Consider the following 25,675-nt stretch of genomic DNA (forward strand, 5'->3'; position numbering starts at 1 on the left):
CTTTCATCACGTGACCGTAACCCGCAAGTTTGTCAACCACGTCCTGAAAACGCAGAACAAACACGTCGTCAGTCGAGTTCAGAGCATCATTGTAGGAATTTTCTTCACCAGAACACTCACCATAATTTTCATGCTTGATGTGTAGTCAAGTTTGTGCCTCTCCATTCTAATCAGCTGGCAATCAAGGCTGATGTTGTAAAGAAAGTCAAACTGAGTTACATGTCGAGTCTTGTATTATGGAGAGAGAAATAAAAGCTTAAAGTAATACTAATTCGAAGGGGAGGAACTCTTCAACGGTCGATAGGAATCCCGACAGATTCAGTTATCTGCGAAAATCGTGTAATGCAAACTTATCCCCCTTGAATCGAATAAGACCCTAAGGCATTTGTTTTGAGGAAAGTAAACACTTGTACGGAGGACCATTCATTAAAAGGCACACGGTAATCCTTCCCGTGTTAACAACAGTTCGGTTCACAGGGGACAAGACCATCCCTCAACTTGGTCACATACTAAAAATCAACACTCTATTATAGTTGCTATTACGTAAATTCATGCATCAAAAAATGCCCACTGTGCACAGGCTGTGGATTATTGGTATGTGACCAAATGGAGTGGTGCCGGGCTTATCCCCTCTAAAAGCCTGGCCACAGCTGACATGGTGAGACCAAATGGAGTGGTGCCGGGCTTATCCCCTCTAAAAGCCTGGCCACAGCTGACATGGTGAGACCAAATGGAGTGGTGCCGGGCTTATCCCCTCTAAAAGCCTGGCCACAGCTGACATGGTGAGACCAAATGGAGTGGTGCCGGGCTTATCCCCTCTAAAAGCCTGGCCACAGCTGACATGGTGAGCCCAACTGTTTGCACGTGCAGTGTGCCCAAAAGCATGCAAGCCAGAGTGAGAGATAGAGAGAGAGAGAGTGTGTGTGTGTGTGTGTGTGTGTTTGTCTGTGTGTGTGTTGGGTGTGTGGGGGGGTCAGTGTGTGTGTGTGGGGGGGGGGGTGGGTGGGTGAGTGAGTGAGTGAGTGAGTGTTACCCGCGAGAAGCCGTGTTCCCACTGCAGGACGTTGGGGAAGAGCTGGTGGTGGAAACGCTTGGCTCTAATGGCCTCCTCCACACTCTGCTTCAGCCACAGCACGCGGGCCGTCACCTGAACACACACAGCCCTCGTCGTCATCGTCACCAATGTCGTCATCATCATCACCAACATCGTCATCATCATCACTAATGTCGTCGTCATCATCACCAATGACGTTGTTGTCATCACTATCATAGTCATCACTGCCGTCGTCATCGTCGTCATCATCATCATCATCATCGTCGTCGTCGTCGTACGCCGTGCAGTCGATACTAAGCAATTTCCCCTGTCAAGAGACATCTTCCGATTGCTATAGTGTTTTGTTAGGGCTGTTAAATATGTGAAGAAAAATCAGGTTTGTTAACATGAAAATGCTCTGGACATTTGGTTGGTATACATTGTTTCGTTTGATGACAATGCTTATGGAACAAATTGAGTGTATCATGACATGCATAATTATATTAATTCGAGTCTCATTACACATTCGTTGATTGAAAACAAGGGCATTTGCAAATCTTGGGTGAGGGTATTAAGCAAAAGGCCCAGCACCTCCATACCTGAGCATTCACAGTGGTGATGGTGCTGCCCCCTGCGCTGCCCAGCGTCAGGAAGGGGTTGCCTCCCTTGTCCACCACTATCAGGGGCGCCATGGACGACAGAGGGCGCTTGCCGGGCTCGATACAGTTGGGAGATAGTGGCTGCAATCAATCAATTAATCAATCAATCAATCATCATCATCATCATCATCGTCGTCGTCATCATGGCACAGACTACTTTCCATGAAAACAGTTGGGCTGACTGTCTTGATGTGTCATGGGATAAGACCATCCCTCTATTTAGACACATACCAAACATCAACAGTCGGGGTGCTCTCGGTGTAAAGTCTTTTCAATGTTTTAATGGGTTATCGTTTTTACCTTTTTCAGAAATTAATTCAGCACATACGTTTAATATTCATGTTGATCAGCAAAGCAAGTAGATTACACTTATCTTAAAGCCTTCCTACGAAAGACAACATACCATTACCTTTGATTCGTCAGGCGTGGCGAAGTCCGCCATTTCGTTGTTGAGAATGATGCCCGTGGAAGGCGACACTAACAGGGAGCCAAAACTGAAACAGCGTGAGCAAATTGTTATTTACAGGAGATACAACTTGTGAACCAAAGCCTCACAATCAAAAATGCACAATCACCTATCCTGTAAAATAATAGGAAAGCACAATCCCAGACTGGATTGGACAAACCAGGAAGCACTGTCTCTGTGGATCGGAACAAGTAATCACCCAGCGTATTCTCTACAACAACCATATGTTTTATTCAATACTTAATTAGATATGCCCATCCGAGGTACAATTGCAGAATTAACTGTATGGGAAAGGGGCGCGGTCTTCTTCTTCTTCTTCTCTGTTCGTGGGTTATAAGTATACTCGAACTTTTGACTCGTGAACTTGTAGGCCTACATGTATGTCAGCTTTTACTCCGTCATGTATAGGCACCCGTTTTAGTCGAAGGCTAGGTTTCGCAGCTTAAGCGATCTGACTGACGACCAGTACTACAGTAGGTCAAACAAGCAATCTCTAACACCAAAAGGAGTGAAATACACCCCAAAAAAAGAAGAAGCAAGGAAAGGAAACTGACTAATAATTGATTGTGCTTGTCGCAGACACGGCGTCACCATCAGGGCCGATCACCGAGATATGAGTTGTCCCCTCTTCCCGCCAGGCGGCGCCGGAGACATTAGTATAATGTTCGGGGTCATAGGTCCTCGTGGGGTCAATGTCCTCCAGTAACTTCTGAGCGTAGCCTGGTGAAGCCATCTTTTCCAGCAGCTGTGCATGATGGACAAACATGTGCGTTCAACTACATGTATCACTTTTATAGATGAGTTCCTAAAGTTTAGGTCTCATGGCTGCATCAAAAGATCCCAAATTGTTAGCATAGTCCTACTAGTAAACTGAGGTCTAGAGGTTTGGAAACCTACGATGCCCCAAAAACAGCGTCAGCAGGGGTGGAGGGGGGATATTTTAGAATTAGGTCATCTGTTCAGGCAACTTTGACTAATGTGTCTGGTGAGGGTTTTGTCATGTTTTGCGTGTTTGCCTTTGTATTGTTAAGATTTGCCCGTTGATTTCTTTGTTTGTCGAATGTAAAGACCGACACACTGACGTTCTAGTGAATGAATTGTTTTATCAATGATTACAAATTCCATAAACTTAAAATTCGTCATTTCTCTGGGTTTTCTTATCTTGATTTTGGTAATTTAGCATTCGGTCTGATTCAGATTTGAATAATAGTATTGTTTTGAGGAAAAAATTAACAATAGAGGGATGACAAGATGATGACCTCCGCAACATCGGCGAAGGCTGGATCCCCCAGGTGCAGTCTGTCAGCGAAGACGAACTTGAAGGCCTCCACCACCCTGTGCCACATGGCCGCCTCCCTCGTGCTGTTACCCAGGTCACTGGCCGTCAGGTTCAAATCTGCACACAGTCACACACAGTCACACACAGCCAGTGCAAGTCCACTCACAGAGTCAGTAAAAGATTTGTCTTTGAGTTGGATGCCTTGAGCAGTTTCAAAATACAGTAGTAATACTGTAGTAATGAATAACTGTTTATTGTGTCGTGTATGAACTGAAGCACGCACTCGGACACAAGCATACACCGGAACACTCACGCGCACACACACACACACACACACACACACACACACACACACACACACACACACACACACACACACACACACACACACCAAAGAGAGACAGACAGACAGAGACAAAGACAGAGAGAGCAGACATGAGAATAGAAAATGGTCAAAAAGGAGGAAATAATGTTTGCTAAATCTTATGTAACACACTATTTAGAAAATGTTCTCAGTTTTTTAACTCTGATGTAAGAGAAGAAGGGGAAATGATTTACACATGAGGAGTGTTGCTTACAGCTTCAAAATCAATTTAACGTGCTGATTTTCCGTATCTGATATAAACGCCTACAGAGGTTAAAAGGAGGAATTACCCCCAAAGGAGGAAGATTCTCCTGCCTGAGAGAGACAGAGAGAAACAGAGACAGAGAGAGAGAGCGAGATAGACGGAGACAGACAGAGACAAAGACAGACAGACAGACAAGAAGGACACACACACACACACACACACACACACTGTGACAAACCAAATTCGACTTCCGCCCTTCAACTTACAACACACACAAACAAACATGGTGTGAAAGGGAGGGCGGATTCAGGTACCGTAAATAATCTTGGAAATCAAGGCCAAAACGGGACCACCGCTGGGAGCGGTCGGTGTGTGCAGAGTTAGGTCCCCTAGCTCAACAGACACAGGTGGCGCTTTCACGACCTTGTAGTTCTCAAGGTCAGACATCGTCATCAAACCCCCTGAAAGAATTAAGAAAAAGAAAAACGCGTGATAATTATGTTTCAGTCGCCCGAACATGAATTTAAAATTAAAAGCAGCAAACACACTCATGTGTACACAGACAGACTATCTTCCTCACTTTGGTGAGAGTACTGCGATACAAAGGCATCATTGTCACTGACGTCCTCGGTGTCCGAATACCCCCGTGTGTACAGGCAAGCACAAGACCAAGTGCGCACGAAAAAGATCCTGTAATCCATGTCAGAGTTCGGTGGGTTATAGAAACATGAAAATACCCAGCATGCTTCCTCCGAAAACGGCGTATGGCTGCCTAAATGGCGGGATAAAAAACGGTCATACACGTAAAATTCCACTCGTGCAAAAAAACCACGAGTGTACGTGGGAGTTTCAGCCCACGAACGCAGAAGAAGAAGACTGACTAGCCTCTTTCTGAACAGCCCGTGAGGCTTTTTACATTTAGTCAAGTTTTGACTAAATGTTTTACCACATACAGAAAAGCGTGTTATCCTGCTCAGCGCGACCACTACCGCACTATTCTGCATGGCTTGTCGATTTCACTGCCTTTACCACGAGCGGTGGACTGACGAAACTACGAGTATGTGGTCTTGAAAAAAAAGCAGTGCGTTCAGTTTCATTCTGTGAGTTTGACAGCTTGACTAAATGTTGTTATTTCGCCTTACGCGACTTGTTTAAATTGACTTAGTGACGTAGTTATTTTACTGTAAAGATTGAGAGCTGCGCAAGAATGCTATATAACTAGCTTGGCACAAAAAGCTTTACACAAAACAGATTCTGATCATGTAACCATGCAATCAGAATAACTGGACGGTTGCCCTGCAATATAAACCACACCTGTTCAAAAGATGTTATTCAAGCGTATTAACTAACATAAATGTCACTGATAGCTGAGTGGCCTGTGAGGAGTTAACCGACATTGGCCCGGTTCAGTTCAGATATTGTATGTGAAAGAGCCCTCCCAAAAGCTGAAACACACACACACACAAGCACACACAACACACGCACAACACACGCACACACAACACACACATGGCAAATACACACACGCATTCACACACGCGCGCGCGCGCATTGGCAGCTCACACACCCCACACACACACACACACACACGCACACACACACACACACACACACACACACATACACACACCTATCGTACCGCCCAACACACACTGACCCATGTCCTGTACATCAGCAACCAGCGCCCTGGCAGCACCCGAGGTGTTGCTGTAGAGGTAGTCCGGCCCCTGATCAGCAATTCCTTGCAGCGTTCTGGCCAGGGCCGGCATCTTGATCTCATCCCCCTCGTCCTTCGGCTCGCCATTCTCTTTGCAGAAGATCTTGCTGCAACGTACCATGCCTTTAAATTAAGAGTTTTCACCACGGCATCGAACTGTCGTTGTTGCCATAGTAGTAGTACGATGACGGAGGAGGAGGAGGAGGAGGAGGCAAAGGACGAATTGGATAAAAAGGAGGAGGATCGTTTTTTACTCATGCAGGTCTGTAGGCTAACATTCGTTAACCCATCAGGGAACTTTTACGAAGCAAATAACGAGCCCGAGTCAGTTGTTCGTTCATTCAATTACTGTGACTGGGCAGTGAGTGGCTCAAGTAAACTATGATTCAATCCTTCAGATTACTCAATAAACCAGTCATATTTTACTCTCCTCGTGGCACACTTAAAAGAAATAGTACTTCTTCATGCGCAGGTTTGGTTAAGTTTCCATTCTGTTCACAATTCAACAGAAATAAAAAAAGATCAACACTAAGGCAAGCCGAATATAGCACAGAGACAAATGCAGAGGCAAACGCAGGGACAACGGCAGAGGCAACGCGGCAGTGGTAGACGATTGGTCGATTTCAAAATACTGGTCCCTGATTGCGCATAGTGCTTTTAGTTATGCGCTATAGAAATCTCCTTAATAAATAAATTGGTTGCAGCGTTGCCTCTGCCGTTGTCTCTGAGTTTGCCTCGGCATGTGTTTCTGCATTTGTCTCTGTGCTACATTCGGCTTGCCTTGCAACACAGGCAACAAAAAGAAACAAACCAAAATAATAAAACGCACACTGCAATTTCAGAACTGTCAAGGGCATAAATTAACACCGAAAGATAAACTTGAGCAGAAATTCCGAGTTCAAATAATTACCAAAGTTCCGGAAGGTCACGGATTGAATATCCAAACGCTGACTTAAGCACTCTCAGCGCACGCGCAGTGGAGTAGGAGAGCGGATGTCCGTCAGCGGCCATCTTGATGGTGGGAAGAAACAGCTGTTTCCATGGAAGGCGGCCGTGTTTCTGATGTGCTTCCCAGTATGTCTGGATCTCACCAGGCACTGCTATGGACAAATTACCTGCAAAAACAAATTTGAAAATAATGTTGCTTCCTACACACGGATAGACCACAGACACAGAGACACCCACTACGTCACAATGTGCAGACGGTGACGGTAATGATACAATGGTGATAATTAAAAACACTGTCAATGCTCAGCATAGCGAAGTTTCTGAGAACAAAAAGGAACGATAACGCAAGTGAAGAGACAACGACGGAAGCACGAGGGCATACCGACCGAAGAGAAACGTCTTGTTGAGGAACGTCTGGTGGGAGGCAGCTGCTGGCGCCTCCTGGCGACCGTCATACATGTCCACAGCCAGCGGGGCCTTCCGGTACACGGCCAGGAACAGCCCTGCACACAGTGGGATGGTGCAGGTCATTAGCAACTTACTAACGACTTCAGACATACTTTTATTATGGCGCTTCCGGATAGTTATAGCCTGTAAAAAAGCGAGTGCGATTGGAAAGCCCGAATCGGCAAGTCGGCTGGGAATCATCGCTTAAAACTAGTCTAAGCGTTAATGTTCACATGGGCAGCGATTTTCAACTGACCTGGTTCTAAAACAAATCGCTTGAAAGTTGGTGAAAAGTTGGTTGTAAGCCGTCAGCCATGGTAACAACACTTTACCTCCGCCAATACCCATACTATGGGGCTGTCCGACATTAGTACAGGTGAAGGCGGAGGTGGCTGTGTGTGTGTGTATGTGTGTCTGTGCGATGCAGTGGGTGTTACCTCCACCAATGCCCTTACGGTGGGGCTGTCTGACACCAGTACCTATGAAGGCAGCGATGGCTGTGCGTGTGTGTATATATATGTGTGTCTGCCTGTCTGGGTGAGATGCAGTGTGTGTTACCTCCCCCAATGCCCATACTGTGGGGCTGTCTGACATCAATACAGATGAAGGCAGCGGTGGCTGTGTGTGTACATATACATGTATGTGTGGCTGCGTGTTTGTGTGTGAGATGCAGTGTGTTACCTCCCCCAATGCCCATACTGTGGGGCTGTCTGACACCGACACACACCAGGGCAGCGATGGCGGCATCCACTGCCGACCCGCCAGCCAGTAACATGTCCCTGAACAAACAACGTCAATGCAACACTGGATTTTATGTGGGGATGTAAAGAAAGGGATACATTTCTTTAGCTTAAAACAACAACAGCAACAGCAATAAACGACGGTATTGACCAAAAAATAGATCAGTGGTGATCGCACACACACACACACACAAACACACACACACATACATACACACACACGCACACACACATACACACACACACACACACACACACACACACACACACACACACACAGTCGCCCTTGTTCAGAAGCTGCGACCTTGTTTGTCGTTCCACTGGCAAGCCCCCGCTAAATATTTATATATGTATATTGCACCTCAAGGAATTCCTTTGAAATTCAGTAAAATCATGCAAGCTCTCGGGCCATGGTCACTCACCGTCCCAGTTCAGAGCAGGCTGTGTGGTCAGCCGCCACGGCCCCAACGGCCATCCTGCCCCCCGTCCCCGGGCGTTGGCCTTCAGTCCCAGCCCCAGCCCCAGGGCCAGCGCCAGGAGCCACACCATCACCATCACCCCCACTGCCGCCAGCACCACCGCCCTGCTGCACGGACAGCACGTGCTGGTCTTGGCCTCGGGGTCGCCACCTGTCACATGTCAAGGTCATTATTTTTACACACCATGAAAGTCATAATGAAATGAGGCCTGGTAAACAAGAGACGTAAGCGCTCTAAATGTACGCACGTGCAACTGAGAGAATAACAAGCATTGAAGGGAACAAGATACTAAATGCATCGTCATGGAACAAATCGCGAGTTTTAAATAAGCTTGGGTACGTGACACTGAGCAAGCTCACACACACACACACACACACACACACACACACACACACACACACACACACACACACACATACACACACACAAACATACACACACGCACGCATGCACACACACACACACACACACGCACACACACACAGCACACACACATACACACACACACACACACACACTAACACACGCACACAAAAACACACACAAACACAAGCACATACACATACAAGCACACACACACATACACACACACACACACACACACACACACACACACACACACTTTCCCGAAAATCAAGTAAATCTACCTTGCCGAAGCGGTATTTTTTGGTCATTCACTTGCACGACTGTGTCAACCCCCTTCTTCTCCTCCTCCATGTTTTCCGCCTTCCCTGGTTGCCTGCTGTCGCTGATCTCGATTTTGACGTCACTGGTTGAATTGACGCCTTCACCGTTCTGACGTGTAACGTCCGTTTTTGCGTCAGAGAGGGGACTGTTTGTTTCCTGAGGCTGGTCTTGAGCGTCAACGAGTTGACCGTTTGTGTCAGTGTCCGAACAACTGGTATCGTCACCTTTGTGGTTGCTGGCGTCAGTGGATTGCTGCGTGGTGCTGGTGTCGGAACGTGTGCCGGTGTCCCTGGGTTGACTGCTGGCGTCAGTGCTGGCTGTAGTGCTGGCGTCACTGTGCTTGTCCGATTGCTGGCTGCAAAATGAATAGATAAGTTGGTAAAAACTATACGTAAGAAAGGAGGCCTAAGTAAGTAATTAAGTAAGTAAGTAATTAAGTAGGTAAGTAAGTAAGTAAGTAAGTACGTAAGTGAGTCAGTAAGTCAGTAAGTCAGCATTTAAGTAAGCAAGTAAGTAACAAAGTAAGTAAGTAGCTAAGTATAAGTTAAGAGCGGTTCGCTTACTTAACCTGGCGCTCCCTGCAAAAAGGCGAAGAAGGAAAAGTGTTGCTTTGTGTGGCTACTGTTTCGGGGCTGCACAAGACCCTCTCCAGCTTCCCGCGACGGGTTTAGAAGCAATACCTTTGTTGGGCACCATGCTCCACGGGACGAACAAGTAACTATGATGTGTATTCTATTTAGCGTCCGTTAATATTATGATACCATTTTCTTTCGAAAATATAACAATTGGAGCCACGAATCGCCACCGATAGCTTGCTGATCACTTCCATTTTCCTAAACTCACGTGACCTCAAACCAAACCCACGTGACCTCGATCAAAACACGTCGTGCATTTCCGCAACAGATTCTGAATTCCGATAAACTCATGAACGCTGATTTTCAAAAGAAAAGAATATCATATTGTACGCGCGCTGCATAACATACACATAAGAGTTAGTTGTTCGTCCTGCTCACAAGATAGGCCTACAGCCTCGATCGGAAGAGTGGAACACGCTACGGATGTTGTGAAAAGCGCATCCGAGGTAAATTAAGGGGCTCTTACTCTTCCAGACCACTCATATTCCCAGTTATTTTCTAAAATCGTCTATTGAGATTTTATTAAACTATCGCCTTATGCTGCCAGTGGATGGCATTTTTGGGGGTCACCCTGTAACTCTTGGTTATTTAAGTGGAACCTACTAAAATGTTGTTGGTATCCTCAGCTTGTTTCCCGCCATGAATTCACTTTGAAAACAACGGCTTTCCTCCAAAGAGCGAAAAGAGGAGGTAGCACAATACCAAACACGGAGCCCTCCCTGACGTTACGGTAAGTAAGTAAGTATGCAATCAATGAATGAATTCACAAATAAATGAACTGTCGAAATTATGATAAGTTTCATCATTTTCGAGCAAAGTGTACTTCGGAGGTGACCCTTTGGTTCGTAATTTTAATTATCTTCATCACTTGTGTTTCATTATGAGTTATGCATCAGAGTGGTTCGATTTTGAATTTTATAACTGACACATTGTCTTTCCAGGTTAACACAATGATTCTAGTGGATTTGTGTTTGAAGCGTTACAGTGTAAGCAAAATAACCCAACAGAAGCTTGTGTTGCACCCAGTTTTACGTATAAACACGTATTGGTATCATGATCAATTCCTGACATTTTTTCAACTTTTTTTTCTTCTTGTGGCTGTATTTATGCAAAACATGAATAGCACCATTAAAAATACGTATCATTCACCGTGCAAACCAGCAGCAACCACGATTCACACTGTGACATAAGGAGTGCAAAGTTCTTGTTTTGAGAACTGAACACGATGCTATGATAAGGTGGTTGATAAAAGACAAGTTGGCACGTGTATGTTTTATGTGGACCAGAGAGAGAGAGAGAGAGAGATAGAGAGAGAGAGACAGACAGACAGAGAGAGAGCGAGATAGAGATAGAGAGAGAGACAGAGATAGAGAGAGAGAGAGAGAGAGACATAGACAGAGAGAGAGACAGAGAGAGAGAGAGACAGACAGACAGAGAGAGAGAGAGACAGAGAGAGAGACAGAGAGATAGAGAGAGACTGAGAGAGAGAGAGAGAGAGGGGGGAGAGAGAGAGACTGAGACTGAACTTTATTTTACAAGGATAACGATGGCTGGGCCTTTTCTTACAATATGTCCTTGGGACAACAAACATACAAACAAACAAACAAAACACTACCAATTTATACTAAACCAGAAACACTATATAGAAGTTAAAATTCAAACACCAATATAAGCCTATACACATGATGATGATGATGATGATGATGATGAAAACTTGCTTAGCAACATTAATAATAATGAACTCTGTGGTGTCCTATTCGTCGATTTTGCAAAAGCATTCGACGTCATTAATCATGAGTTACTTTTAAGAAAATTAGCTGAGTATAGATTGTCACCCCAAACCCTATTCCTCCTCTCATCTTTCTTAGCCGGACGAGAGCAATCCGTCTGCGTGAATTCCACTATGTCAAGTAAAAGACCGGTGTTATATGGAGTCCCCCAGGGTTCTGTCCTTGGGCCACTTCTTTTCTCTCTGTATATATTAACGATCTTCCTTTTAGTGTTAATGATGATTGTGAACTATTTGCTGATGATACGACCATACACACTTCTGATAAAAAATTAGACAAAGTTTATTTATCATTGCAGAACAGTGTAGATGATCTCATTAATTGGACGGAATATAACCACATGAGTCTTTACCTCCAAAAGACCAAATACATGTTAAATACAACAAGGCAAAAAAGACAAAACATCAAGAATAATCCTCATTCCTTATTAATTGGCAACGATGCAATAGCGGAAGTAGGAGATCACAAAGTTTTGGGAGTAAATATCGATAATAATTTATCTTGGACCCATCATGTTAGATCGTTGTGTAAAACCATGTCGAGGAAAATATATTTGTTGAACAGAATAAAACACTTTCTTGATCCACACTCAAGGTTATCATTTTATAATGCATACATACAAACCATCACGGATTATTGTTCGACCATCTGGGACTCAGCCAGTGCAAATATTTTAAAACCACTGTATAGTCTACACAGACGAGCACTAAAATCAGTTCTATTAAAACAACCCTCGTAAAATAAAATTTGATTTGATTTGATCTCTCTCTCTCTCTCTCTCTCTCTCTCTCTCTCTCTCTCTCTCTCTCTCTCTCTCTCTCTCTCTCTCTCTCTCTCTCTCTCTCTCTCTCTCTCTCTCTCTCTCTCTCTTTTTTTTTGTACTACCGGTTTACGACTATCCACCTGGACTGGCTCAGTCAAGCCGAAGAAGTAGCAGCTGGTAAACCAGAAAGAGGCGAAGCCGGCTCCTGTGAAGTTGTGACGGATGACAGAGCACGTGGTTACTGTGAGGTTACTGTGAATAACTAGGTCGTGCACGTGCTTCGTGTCTTGTGCACTCTCCGGCATTCCCAGTGCAGCTGTCAGCACGGCCTCAGTGTCATCAGTCAAGAGTAGATGACAGCAGAATGCCGTAGATTGTACCGCCTTGGTAGGCTTTCGCCCATTAACTCAACAGGAGATGTTCGCAAATGACTCTGTGGGGAATTTATGAAGGCCGGTGTAACACGAAATTTTTACTCCACGAAAAATTTACTCCGGAGTAAAAATTTCGTACGAAATTCTTACTCCGAGTAAATTTTTGTACGAGAAAAGAACTCCCCAACGCACGAACAAATTACTCCCTCCACGAAATTGTTACTCCCTATTTATTTTACTTCCAGTAAAAATCTGGTACGCGAAAATGGGATGCGGGCGAAGGAATAATGCCAATCTGTAATCTCGCGCAAAAGAATGTCGCGCTACCCTCCCTCCACCACTGCCACCACCAAGACTAACAAGGGGACAAGCTAGGGAGTATTAATTTCGTACAGCTGGCATGGAAAGTTAAATTGCTCGTGTTAGGGTGAAGTAATTTAGTCGTTTTTTTATCCCCGAGTACGCTAGTACTTGGGCTCAACAGACTTTAATCGTGTGTCTGTGTGTGTGTGTGTGTGTGTGTGTGTGTGTGTGTGTGTCTGTGTGTCTGTGTGTGTGTGTCTGTCTCGACTTAACAGCTTATTGCTGGGAAACTACTGGGCGCAGTTCGTTCAAAAGTTGATACACTAACTTGATAATAGGTCCGATTGATCGTATTAAAACTTCATAATGTTACCTGGGACCTAAATGCGAAATAAACCACAAAAACGACTTGGCGGTGGGACGAATTCAGACGGAGCAACAGCCAGCCATTGAGCTGATAGAACAGCCGAACGCGTCACACAGTGACGAGAAATATAGCGTCGTAAAAAGCATGCGTATCGCATGCGATACGATTTGCCAGGCTTTGCGCGTTGTGTGTTTGAATAATTTGATTTTTTGTGTACCCCATTTTCTACCAAGCGTTGGTTGCTCGGTCGCGACTGCGGTGGTTTAGGCCACACAAAAAATGTCTGTTTACGGTAACCCGACCGACCCTAGTTTTTAGGCCCGACCCTAATCTTTTTTTTTGGATCATCTGAAAAAAAAAAGGAAAAAAAAAACCCCGCATCCAAAATAGAGCTGTTTGCGCTCAAACAGCAGACGACAGAAGGGAGGTAAGCTCAAAGTACTGTTAGGAGTAAAGGGTCGTCACTCGTGTTACTTCCTTTCAAAATGGATGCACGCAGTGGTGTTCGCCACCCGCTAGCTGTAAAGCTTGATAAATGTTGTCATGAAAAGGATGGGGTGAAAATTATCAGTACCTATCCAGCGAGTTTTAGTATCATTAACGTTTTTCAACAGGCAAAAACAGGGATTGATGAGAAGAAATGAACTGTGAAACATCATAGAGAGGGGAGAAAAAAAAAATTGAAAAAAAAAATTGAAAAAAAAGCCGACCTACCGACCCTATTTTTTCACCCTATGTTACCGTAAACAGATCTTTTTTTTTTTTGGCCTTAGAGGTCGCGATTTTGTGTTTTGATTCTTTTCATATTAATTTGTATTTTTTCTTATGGTTTCCTTTGTTTACATATGTTTCAGTCTTTTACCTTCACTTTACATTAAAGAATTTGGTAAAACTACCTGGCGCGTGATAAATGCAGGAATCCGCGAGCCAAGACAGTAAAAGAACTTCGTGGGCCACCAGTTCACCAGTTATGAAGAGGGTCGGCAGTATATTTTTCACTGTGATCAAATAAAAGAGAAAGGCCAGTCACCACGCACATCCGCGGCTCGCATGCAATGTAGTTATATAGCAAAGGGAATGCCTGTAATTCACACAGAGCAATCACTTGGTCTTAAACGTGCACAAGACAAAAACTTTCATACTGGGGGAGCGAGCCAGTCTGAAGAGTACTCGGGTCCAGCGCGAGCGTTTTTTATTCGTCAGGGGAGTAACATTTGTGTACGAAATGTTTACTCGGAACTCACCTGTCGTGGGGAATAATGGGGGAGTGCTTTTTTCGTAAAGGGAGTAACATTTTCGTACGAATTTTTTACTCCGGAGTAAAGGACCTTGTTTTGGACCGTTCAGCCCGAACACATTGCACAAGCCACATGGAAAGACCATTATGAACATGCAAGCACTGCTGTTTATGTGTGAGATGCTGTCACTTGCTTGGCTTTTTGAGAAGACATACCACCAGTTTTAGGCATTATCTGACAATGCCTCCACGACGAAAATTGAACGAGTTTGAGAGGGGACGAGCTGTTGCATGGTTCCAAGATGGTGTCCCCAAGCGAGAAGTGGCCAGGCGACTTCACGTGTCTATCTCGGTCATCGTCAGACTGATTCAACGTTTCACAGCCACTGGGAGGGTCCAGGAAAGACGCAGACCTGGGCTACCAAAGAAGACAACTCCACGTGAAGATCGTCTCATTGAACGACTAGCCTTGCAAACAAGAACAGCCTCTTCCAGCATTATTCGAAGGCAGCTGAGGGTGGCTACTAACACCAACATCAGCCAGCAGACCATACGGAATCGCCTTCATAGGTTTAACCTCCGTTCTCGTCGCCCAGCTGTACGGCCACGCTTAACTCCAGCACGCCGCGCCTTCTGCAGACGTCACGTGAGGTGGACACGTCAGCAATGGTCCCAGGTCCTGTTCAGTGATGAATCACGCTTCTCCCTGAACCACAACGACGACCGACTGACGGTTTGGAGGCGCCAAGGGGAACGTTACATTGACGCCACTGTCCCAGAAAAGGTGGCCTTTGGTGGAGGTTCTGCAATGGTCTGGGGGGCCTTCGGCCTTCACCACAGAACACTCTTGTTTCATGTACAGGGTAACCTGACTGGCCTCCGATACCGGGATGAAATCCTTCGACCGCTGGCTGTGCCTACACTGCAGCAGATGGGACCGCAGGCTGTCTACCAGGATGACAACGCTCGCCCCCACAGGGCAAGGGTGGTCAACGACTTCCTGCAGCAGTCTGGAGTCAACAGAATGGAGTGACCAGCATGCAGTCCCGATCTCAACCCGATTGAGAACCTCTGGGATGAGTTGGATCGCAAAGTGAGGAGCAACCACCCCCCTCCCAGGGATGTCCAGCACCTCTACCAGATGCTGCAGGCTGAGTGGCAGGCGCTTCCACAGAGGATCTTCACCACCCTGGTCAACTCTATGAGGACTCGCTGCGTCGAGTGCCAGAACACCCAGGGCGGTTACACGCATTACTAAACTTTTGGGAGCATCTGAATGCCATGTCTTGTGATTTCAACGACTTTGTGAAATTAAATTTCGATACGTACATAGGGGAAAGTCGCTAAACCTGGAACAGTTAAGGAGAAACAGCCGTACCAGACAAAAAAATGGATATTGCAAAGTGTTCTTTATACTGTCACATACTAGACTCTATCAGTAAATAAACGAACCACATAAAATAAAATAAAAGTCACGCAACTCATCAGATTGATCATAATAAAAATGTCTGCATTTGTTCCAGGTTGGACGCATGGGTGTGTAAAGTGGAACACTGTGTTGTCAAACTCGGAACACATACAAACACACCCTGACTCTCTTTCTAGCTCTGTCTGTGTCTCACACACACACATATACACCCACACACTCTCATTCACACACAAACAAGCACACATTGCCACACACACAAGATAAATAAATACCTCATAACATTTTGATTAAGCCATTTTATGTAAATGTCTTTTTTTCAACATCATATTTTGATTTTTACCAAGGAAATAACAAATCGGATAACAATTTAAGTCTTAAATGTAAAACAAAAAGATAAATAAGGGCTAGGTCTAAAAAGGACTGAAAAACAAAACCTTTAAAAAAAAAGGAAAAAATAGGCAAAGAACCGATTTCGCAGACAATGTCCTTTGTCTTCTACTGTCAGCGCAGTCATCGTGTGATTACTGAGTGCACTTCTGGCACTATACCATAAAAACCTTTAAAAAAAAAAAGGAAAAAATAGGCAAAGAACCGATTTCGCAGACAATGTCCTTTGTCTTCCGTCAGCGCAGTCATCGTGTGATTACTGAGTGCACTTCTGGCAATATACCATAAAAACCTTTTTAAAAAAAAGGAAAAAATAGGCAAAGAACCGATTTCGCAGACAATGTCCTTTGTCTTCTACTGTCAGCGCAGTCATCGTGTGATTACTGAGTGCACTTCTGGCACTATACCATATCCTCAGGGGAGTTGGTGCCACACATGAAGCAATACCACGAAATTTCGCAGCTTCATTTGTACCCCTCTTCTGTTGACAAATAGATATAAAAGGGCTACCTGCTCAATTGACTAAATGTAAAAATCATTACGCATAAAGTCTCAAAGCAAATAACTAAGAACAGATTTAAAGAACTGATTTTGCATTCACACAAAAATTGCTAAGTACAGATTTCGAAGTCCTTTTGTCCGCTGCTGTCAGCGCAGTCCTCGTGTGCCCACTGTGTACACCTCTGGCACTGTATCATGTTCTCAGGGGAGTTGGTGCCACACATGAAGCAGTACCAAGTGCTTTCCCCCGGGATAGAACGCATCGTCGAGAATGTTCTCCATTTTCCCTCTGATCAGAAGATATTCCCCTTTTGTTTCTCTGAGCAGAAGATTTTGTAGCTTCATTCTTTCCTCTTTTCTGTTGACCTGGACGCCTTTTTGCAAGTGAAATCTCCAGCTTTTGTTTTTTTCGTGATGATCTCTTCGACGAGCTTGTGGTTGTGCGTTGCAGGACATCAGCAGCAGGTAAGCTTACATTTGCTGCTGACACCAAGCAATCATAATGACCAGAATCTCCACTTGAAGTACAGTGTACAAAACAACGATGGGGGTGACGTTGGTAAATTTATTTCAGCTTCAAGAATGCTATTGATTAGTTCTTGTTCTATCTCTGGTGTTAATGTAGAAGGTCTTCCTGTGAACTTTACTTCTTCTTTTGCAAATTTGTTTGTTTCCTTCTAAATGACTTTTAAGAGTTGTGACAGTAACACCATATGCTCTTGATGCGCAACGCAAACCCATATCTCAGTTTTTCACTGCCGACAAAGCGCAGCCCATTTCTTCTGGTAACCACCGCCGTTCGGGTCTCATAATACTGTCAAACAAATCAATCAATCATTCAATAAAACTTATAGAAAGGAAAAACACAACAAAACCGAAAAGAGAATTGAATACGTGAATAAAACAGCAGTGTTCTGTTTATTGTTTGATGAGGGTAAGATGGAACAGAATGCGGCAAAGCTGGAACACTGTTCCATGTTTGCCTCTCTGATGTGTTCCATCATTGCCGCATGGCACCTGCATGGATTTCGCGTTTTTCTGTTGGATACACGTGACGTTTTAAATCTTTTTTTCCGTTCAAGTTATTGCAAATCTATGAAGGTTTATCACAGCAATCAACATTTTACGTGAACGTATATAGATAAAGAGTAATAATACAAATTGTAGACGGTAGAAATAAGAAGAAGAAGGACGAAAAGTTTAAAAAACGTACCATTTTTTTTGTTTTGCCGCGGTAGTCATTTTTTTTGCTGGAATAATATCAAGGAATGTCACTAGACATTTTTGCAAAACCGGCAATTGTTCATAAATTGTTCCCTGTTGATCGCATATTGAGGTGTTCCAAGTTGGCCGACTGTTCCGGGATTGGCGACTTTCCCTTACTTTGATAAAATGTACAGACCAAACGATTGCTCGAAATTGAAGGAAATGTTGTATCGTTATCACTAAAGCATTGAATTAAACTCATTAGCTTTCTTATTTGGAAAGTTATGAATTTGTGTGCAAGTGATCCTTAACTTTTTGTGAGTAGCTTATATCTATTGATTTTATCATGTACTCATTTCTTATACATTTATTTCTTTTGTAACAATTTTTACATTGTTATTTCATTAATTTTGTTGAGTTATTTATTCTACTTATACATAAACCTGCAGAAGGATGTTCTTGTCAGTGACGCACACTTTAACGTCCACCATCTGCGCATTCTCTGTTCAGAGTTTAATTACAAACACAGTAAACAGTTTACACAGCTCCGAGGGACGAAACGGGCTATAAGATAAGCTACAGTACAGGTACTGGGAATAAAGATACATTTGATTAGACAAACTGAGGGGCACTGGTTTGCCAGGCAGCTCTCTCAAGTTCCTTCGTGCGAAAGTGAACATGCAAACTTGCATTTGTGAGAGTAAGCATAAAGATACACATGATTAGATACACGGGGGTGAGCATATCAAGCGTCATTATACTTGTATGAGCAAAATGTCAGTGTAAAACAAGTCGCGTAAGGCGAAAATACAACATTTAGTCAAGCTGTCGAACTCACAGAATAAAACTGAACGCACTGCTCTTTTTTCACCAAGACCGTATACTCGTAGCATCGTCAGTCCACCGCTCGTGGCAATGGCAGTGAAATTGACAAACCAGAATAGCGCGGGAGTGGTTGCGCTGAGCAGGTTAGCACGCTTTTCTGTATCTCTATTCTTTTTAACTTTCTGAGTTTGTTTTTAATCCAAACATATCATATCTACATGTTTTTGGAATCAGAAACCGACAAGAAATAAGATGAAATAGTTTTTAAATCGGTTTCGGAAATTTAATTTTAATCATGATTTTTTTTTCAGAGCTTATTTTTCATCCGAATGTAACAAATTTATATGTTTTTGGAATCATAAAAGGATGAAGAATTAGCTAAAACTATTTTTGCATCGTTTTATAAAAAAAAAATTAATTACAATTTTCAGATTTTTAATGACCAAACTCATTAATTAATTTCTAAGCCTCCAAGCTGAAATGCAATACCAAAGTCCGGCCTTCAACGAAGATTGCTTGGCCAAAATTTTAATCAATTTCATTGAAAAATGAGGGTGTGACAGTGCCGCCTCAACTTTTACAAAAAGCCGGATATGACGTCATCAAAGACATATATTAAAAAAAATGAAAAAAACGTCCGGGGATATCATTCCCAGGAACTCTCACGTAAAGTTTCATGAAGATCGGTCCAGTAGTTTACTCTGAAGCGCTCTACACACACACACACACACACACACACACACACACACACACACACACACACACACACACACACACACAAACACACACACACACACATACACACACACCACGACCCTCGTCTCGATTCCCCCTCTATGTTAAAACATTTAGTCAAAACTTGACTAAATGTAAAAAGGAGGTTAAAAACATAAGCATCAAAACACATAATGAAAACAACCAGATTTGTTTTGAATGCTTATTCTTTTCATTCTGGATTTTCCAATTTTAGCAGTCTATCTGTTACATTTTGTCATCGTAATAAATGTATGATTTGATTAGACAACTCTGAGTAGATTTCTGTCCCAGAAAGCGTTCGCAAAGTCGTTCAACCCCAAAATGCAAACCTTTTCACCATTTGTTGTTTTCCATGAGTGAGAGAAGAAATCAACTGTCGTTATCAACCACGCTGGGTCTAATTCTGTTTTATTCCCGACCTCCGTGAGACTGCTCCCTGCAGCTTTTCTACATTTGTGTTCTGCGGAAATCATCAGCGGTACCCCATCTGTTTCGCTGAGGAGAAATTCTCCCGTAAAGAACGCCAAGTCAGTGGTGCGTTGATGGTAGCGAAGCAGAACGAAAGAAACAGAACGAAAGATGAAGGTGGAACATCACGAAATAAGAAGATGTTTACAAGCTGAAAAAGAAGTTTAGTTTTTTTGTCCTTCATAAGTTAACAAGGAATTCGGTATCCCAAATTCAAGGAAGCTCTTGCAAGGTAGCAACTGAGGTAATATCGCGATGAAAAATGTCAATTTTGTTTGAATTTCATTCCGTTACATTTATTTCATGTTCAAGGGACTACATCATTTAACAATCCTTCGATCTGAAAAACTATTTTTTAACGCAATCTGGAAAGAATTTGACGACAAATATGCGTAAAAAAACAAACATTTTCCGCTTCGGTACAATATGGCACAAGCGGACATGGTTTGGTTTGGTTCCGCCATTTGGTTAGTTGGTTGGTGGTTTTGTTTCCCAGCGGCCGTACTGAGCAACACATGCAGTTAAGGAATATGGCACATGTGGTACATTAACTCCAAGTAAGGTACCGAACATTGGCCATTGCTTGTCGTTTGCATAGAATAGGGGTTATATGACGACGACGATAACCTGTCTAGTTTAGCAGGCAAGAATCAATACATTACTGCTGGAACAATAAAAACAAGACGAACAGCAGCTTCACAACAACAACAACCACAACCACCACCACAACAACAACAACAACAACAACAACAACAACAACAACAACAACAACAACAACAACAACAACAACAACAACGAAGCTGGCAATGACGGCAACTTGCCTTGTGGTAGTCGCGGGGTGCTGGGTGTTCATGCCTCCATTGACTTGAACGTCTGCGTTCATGTCCTTCAGTGCACCACTCTTCTTGACGCTTCTGCAAGACACGATGACGTCGATACAAGTCACTACATGCACTGACTTTTCCTTCTGGTAGTTGTAGTCACAAATCAAAGTTACGAATGCTCGTGCGTCGATCTTAAAACAGACGTTCTAAATCACAAGATCTCTGGTCGGACTGGCCCTCTGGTGTGTCATAAAATCGTACTTTGAACTCAGCGTTTCTTCGTCTCATATTGCTGATGGTGCCGCTGATGACAGACGCCGATTCTCTCAATCGCTACACTGTCAGTTCACACTTCAAACTGTTCACACAAATCCACAACTGACAACGCCCAATGCTTTTCGTTTTAAAGGGGATGCATAGCTATTGTAAAAGTGGGTTCTGACGTTTGAAATAATTATTGCAGTTTGAAGTGCAACAGAACCCAAATTAAAATGTTCAGTCCTTTCAATTTATGTGTGTGTTTTTCTTTGTTTATTTCTTCTGTGATAAAAAAAATAATAAAGTGTCTGGAAGACCTTGTCCGTGGATACGCTGACGGAGGTGTTGGCTGGTAGGTGTTCTTTCTATTTTGTATTCCTTGTTAATGTTAAAAGCACCCGAGTCAGTCAACAATCAGTCTATGATGCCATTTAGATCTTTCTTATTAAAGGTCCAAATGCAACGAATAATGCCTAAAATGCTAAAATATATGCGAATTTTCTCAGTTTAGTAGAGAACACATTTGTAATTGTAACTGTGGCGAAACTGCAAGCAGCCTCTCCGGGATGACTTCCCTCATTCAAGGGCGGAGGTCTACTAGAGATAAGACAAGTGCCTACCGCCAGCATTTTCGTTAAACAACCTTTGGTCAAGGTTTAGTCTATGCAAAGATATTCTTCTGTAATCGGCAGAATGTCTTGATGTGAGTAGCCAGAGCAGCATAAAGTCGACATCGGGCACAGTTAAAGCCCCACGTCGCCTCACATGAGGTTTACAGAAAGATGGAATCTTTCACGAAATAAGTAGTTCTAACCTTATGGAACACACTTAAACAGCTTCGTTTGAATGGCTATTAAGCATGCGTAAACCACACACCAGTTCCCGTGGTTTATTCAACCCCTGAGCCATCGTGGACCCATTTTCCTTTTATTTCTCACAATTTAGTCGTCAGTTTGTGATTTCAATGCGACTCGCTGTATCTACAATAGCACGTTATTGTGTACCTCTGAATCTAAAATGCAACAAACGACTGCGAGTCACACGAACTTATCGGCTTCAATGAAGCCAGCAATGTGCAGAACATTCGTCTGCTTGGGTAAACACGACCTTGCGTGATCTGCTTACGGGCTTCCTTTTTAAGTTCAAACTTTCAAAACTTCGAAATGTACAGATCTTGTTTTGATGAGAAGAAAAAAATTCTTAAGAATGTTTGTGTTATTATTTATTATTTAGATTTTTAAAGTTAGGTCTAGCGCCAAAACGCGGCTTCCGATTTGTTTCATAGTAAATCCGGCTGGCCACGCAAAAATAAATTCTTTGAAAAATGCTCGCTCGTTATGGAGGACACCGTGCACCAAAACAAGGCTTCCGATTATTTATCAATGTACTTCCTTTCTACTTGCACAAAATAAATTCTTTGAAAATGTTTCACTTTCAACGGAAAGCAGCCAAGATGTTCCCGTCCGGTGAGAGTTCAAATGGAAGTATGTTTGTACTGTATGTAAAGGCTCGGGGAGCTCAGTGATCACAGATGGTTTACGGGAGGCGGATAGTGGCTTTAAGGACAGTCTTCGTGAGTTGTATCCTGTACATATGCCTGGATGCATCACAAGTGGTGTACGTGATCGCTGACACGAGAAGGGAGGTGCCGCAACTAGCGTTATTAATACTGACTCAACTGCGGGTGAACAGCAAGAAGGACTCAAGATTACTTAGCAATAATCATTTCGCTAAATAGAAGATATCTTTAGCATGTTAAAAAAAAAAGCCCAGGTCCCAACATTCAACGAAGCAAAATCAACGTGCGTAGCAGTCAACGAAACAGAAGCATTCTTACTTACCGTGAGACAGTGCCAACGGATGCGAACAGTGCTAAACTTTAAAAGAGATATAAGCCACGGAGGACTAACAGTAATCTAAAATGATTTTGTGTCAGTATTTCGCTCTGGTGCATGGTGTTGTAGCGATTTCAACTGAAATGTATTCTTCAGACTTGTTTCCGTACCAAGAACTGAGAAAATCGACGCTCGCCCGAGCGCGACTACTTGCTAATCGCAGAAATCCAAAAACATAATTATAGACTGCTAACATAAAAAAAATAACAAAACAAGACATTAACATTAAAAAAAAATAACAAAACAAGACATTCACATTGATGGCGGTGACCATCTTGCCAGAAACTGATGGCACAACAAACACTATCTGAGATAAGTTTTCGCTTCATTTATTTGTCTTTTTGTCCACTATAAAGACCACTGGGTCGATGTAGTTGTGAATGTCTTGTTTTGTTACCAAGAAGAGCAAACGCTCGATCGAGTCACTTTCGCAGTTCTGAATATTATATGAGGCATCAGATGGACAGGAAGAAATTGCTATTCACAACACAATGAGTCACGTTCACATAAAATTTGAGCCCGGTCACTTTTATAGTTTCCGAGAAAAGCCCAACGTTAAGTTGTGTGTTGCCGAACAGAAAAGGCTAGTTATCTCCCTTGTTTTTCTGATAACGTTCGTAAAAGGCTACAGATGTAAATACTTTGATGTAAAGAATAATCCTACAAAGTTTCAATCACATCCGATGAACTTTGTCAAAGATATAAAATGTCTAATTTTTCCTTTGACGCTGACCTGTGACCTTGAAAAAGGTCAAAGGTCAACGAAACCATCGTTAAAGTGTAGAGGTCATTGGAGGTCACGACTAAACAAAATATGAGCCCGATCGCTTTGATAGTTTCCGAGAAAAGTCCAACGTTAAGGTGGTGTCTACGGACGGCCGGCCGGCCGGACGGCCGGCCGGACAGACTAACACTGACCGATTACATAGAGTCACTTTTTCTCAAGTGACTCAAAAATTAAAACGTTCCAGTGCCTTGCCATTCTTTTCAAATACTAAAAGAGAAGGTTCCAGAGTTTTGACCGAATAAGAAAACTTAGGTTTTTAAAATTAACTTTGTTCCAAGTAACAGTAAAAGTCAACTTCAACAGGAAAAAGAAGCAAGCTCGAACATCACAACATCAGACAGTGATAACGATGAGAACTAGACACGCTAGCTTTCATCACTAATCTTGTCAACAAAAAACACATTTCAATCTGTTCCCACGCTCGCTTGTAGCCTATTGTTACACACCAAATACACAGACACACACAAAACACCCCCAAAACAAAACACACACAAAACTGACCACACACGCACAAAAATACACAAACACTCAATATCCACGTGTTTATCAATTCACTCACTTTTTCCACGGTCCGGCTGCACAGATGCTACGATGACGGACCTACACTGAAGAAACAGGTACGTGGCTAAATGCTGGCCCTAGTTACTGCACCTTGAGCTATGTTCATGCCTGTGACCGCCTGCACGTTAAAAGTATGAAGGGCCAATAACTCCGCAGGGCCAAGCTAAATCCCGGGCCACCCAGCCGTGATGTACCACAAGCAACTGCTTGTGTGAGGGCTCCTCAAAGCTTGCTTTGTGTGTGTCTTGCCCGTCAGAGCTTCTTCGCGGATGGAAAGGAGTGGGTATGAGGCCAATGTGGGAGGGGGGTGGATGGGTTTTGGAGGAGAGGGGGGGTGTATTTTCAGTGACTGTACACTTTCGGTCCCGGATAAAGACGACGACCCCTCCCTGGGTTCTTCAAAGGAGGATTTTGTTTGTTTACTTGATTGTTTATGTGCTTGTGTATTTATTTGTTTATTTGTTTGTTTCTTTCTTTCGTTCTTTCTTCCTTCCTTTCTTTCTTTGCTTGCTTGCTTATTTGCTTGTTTCCTTGCTTGTTTTCAACAACACAATAATTATGTGTTTCAGATCTATTTTGAAAAAAACCCAGTTCCAGTAACTTTTATCTGTGGCTGTTGATGACAAAAAAAAGTGATTTATTTTTCCAATGAGAGGAATTGACTCACGTTAACTGACCCTGCAGAATCATGACACTATATATATAGCAAAAGTCCGTTTTGCAAGTAGGTGCCTTTCGAACATGGTTTGTAGTGTTTCAAGGAGGTCTGTTTTTGTTTGTAGTGTTTCAAGGAGGTCTGTTTTTGTTTGTAGTGTTTCAAGGAGGTCTGTTTTTGTTTGTAGTGTTTCAAGGAGGTCTGTTTTTGTTTGTAAGGCCACAGACAGATTGCACGACATGTTGGTTCCATAAACGTTTTTTGGTTCTCAGCGTTTTTGGGTACTTTGAACACAATAGAATCATTGTGCGAAATAATGTTGTCATCGTCAACCTCTTTCTTGCAATAAAATGATCATTTTCAAAGTATTTTATTGACATTTGACAAGTGCCGTCATTTGACAACACTTATTTTCCAGACTAACTGTTCAATCTGCTTACTCTGTTTTGTATTGTCACAAGAAAGTGTGTCTTTGTGCAGTTACAGAGAGACATTTAAGAGTTACCCAGGAATGATTTTAAAATTCGGTGTAAGTACAAAAACATGCGTATGCGTGCGTATCAGTGTGTTTGCTTGCCTGCGTGCGTACCTGCATAGCAGTATGTTTTCGTCCGTGCGTGCGTGCGAGTG

General features: G+C 43.1%; 1 pseudogene; it reads right to left on the reverse strand.

The window, feature by feature from the left end:
• Positions 1-24,581, reverse strand: part of LOC138970900 (glutathione hydrolase 1 proenzyme-like) — a 25,177-nt pseudogene extending 596 nt beyond the window's left edge.
• Positions 24,582-25,675: the final 1,094 nt, after the last annotated feature.

Source organism: Littorina saxatilis, linkage group LG7 (genome assembly GCF_037325665.1).
Source record: "Littorina saxatilis isolate snail1 linkage group LG7, US_GU_Lsax_2.0, whole genome shotgun sequence".
Classification (NCBI taxonomy): Eukaryota; Metazoa; Mollusca; class Gastropoda; order Littorinimorpha; family Littorinidae; genus Littorina; species Littorina saxatilis.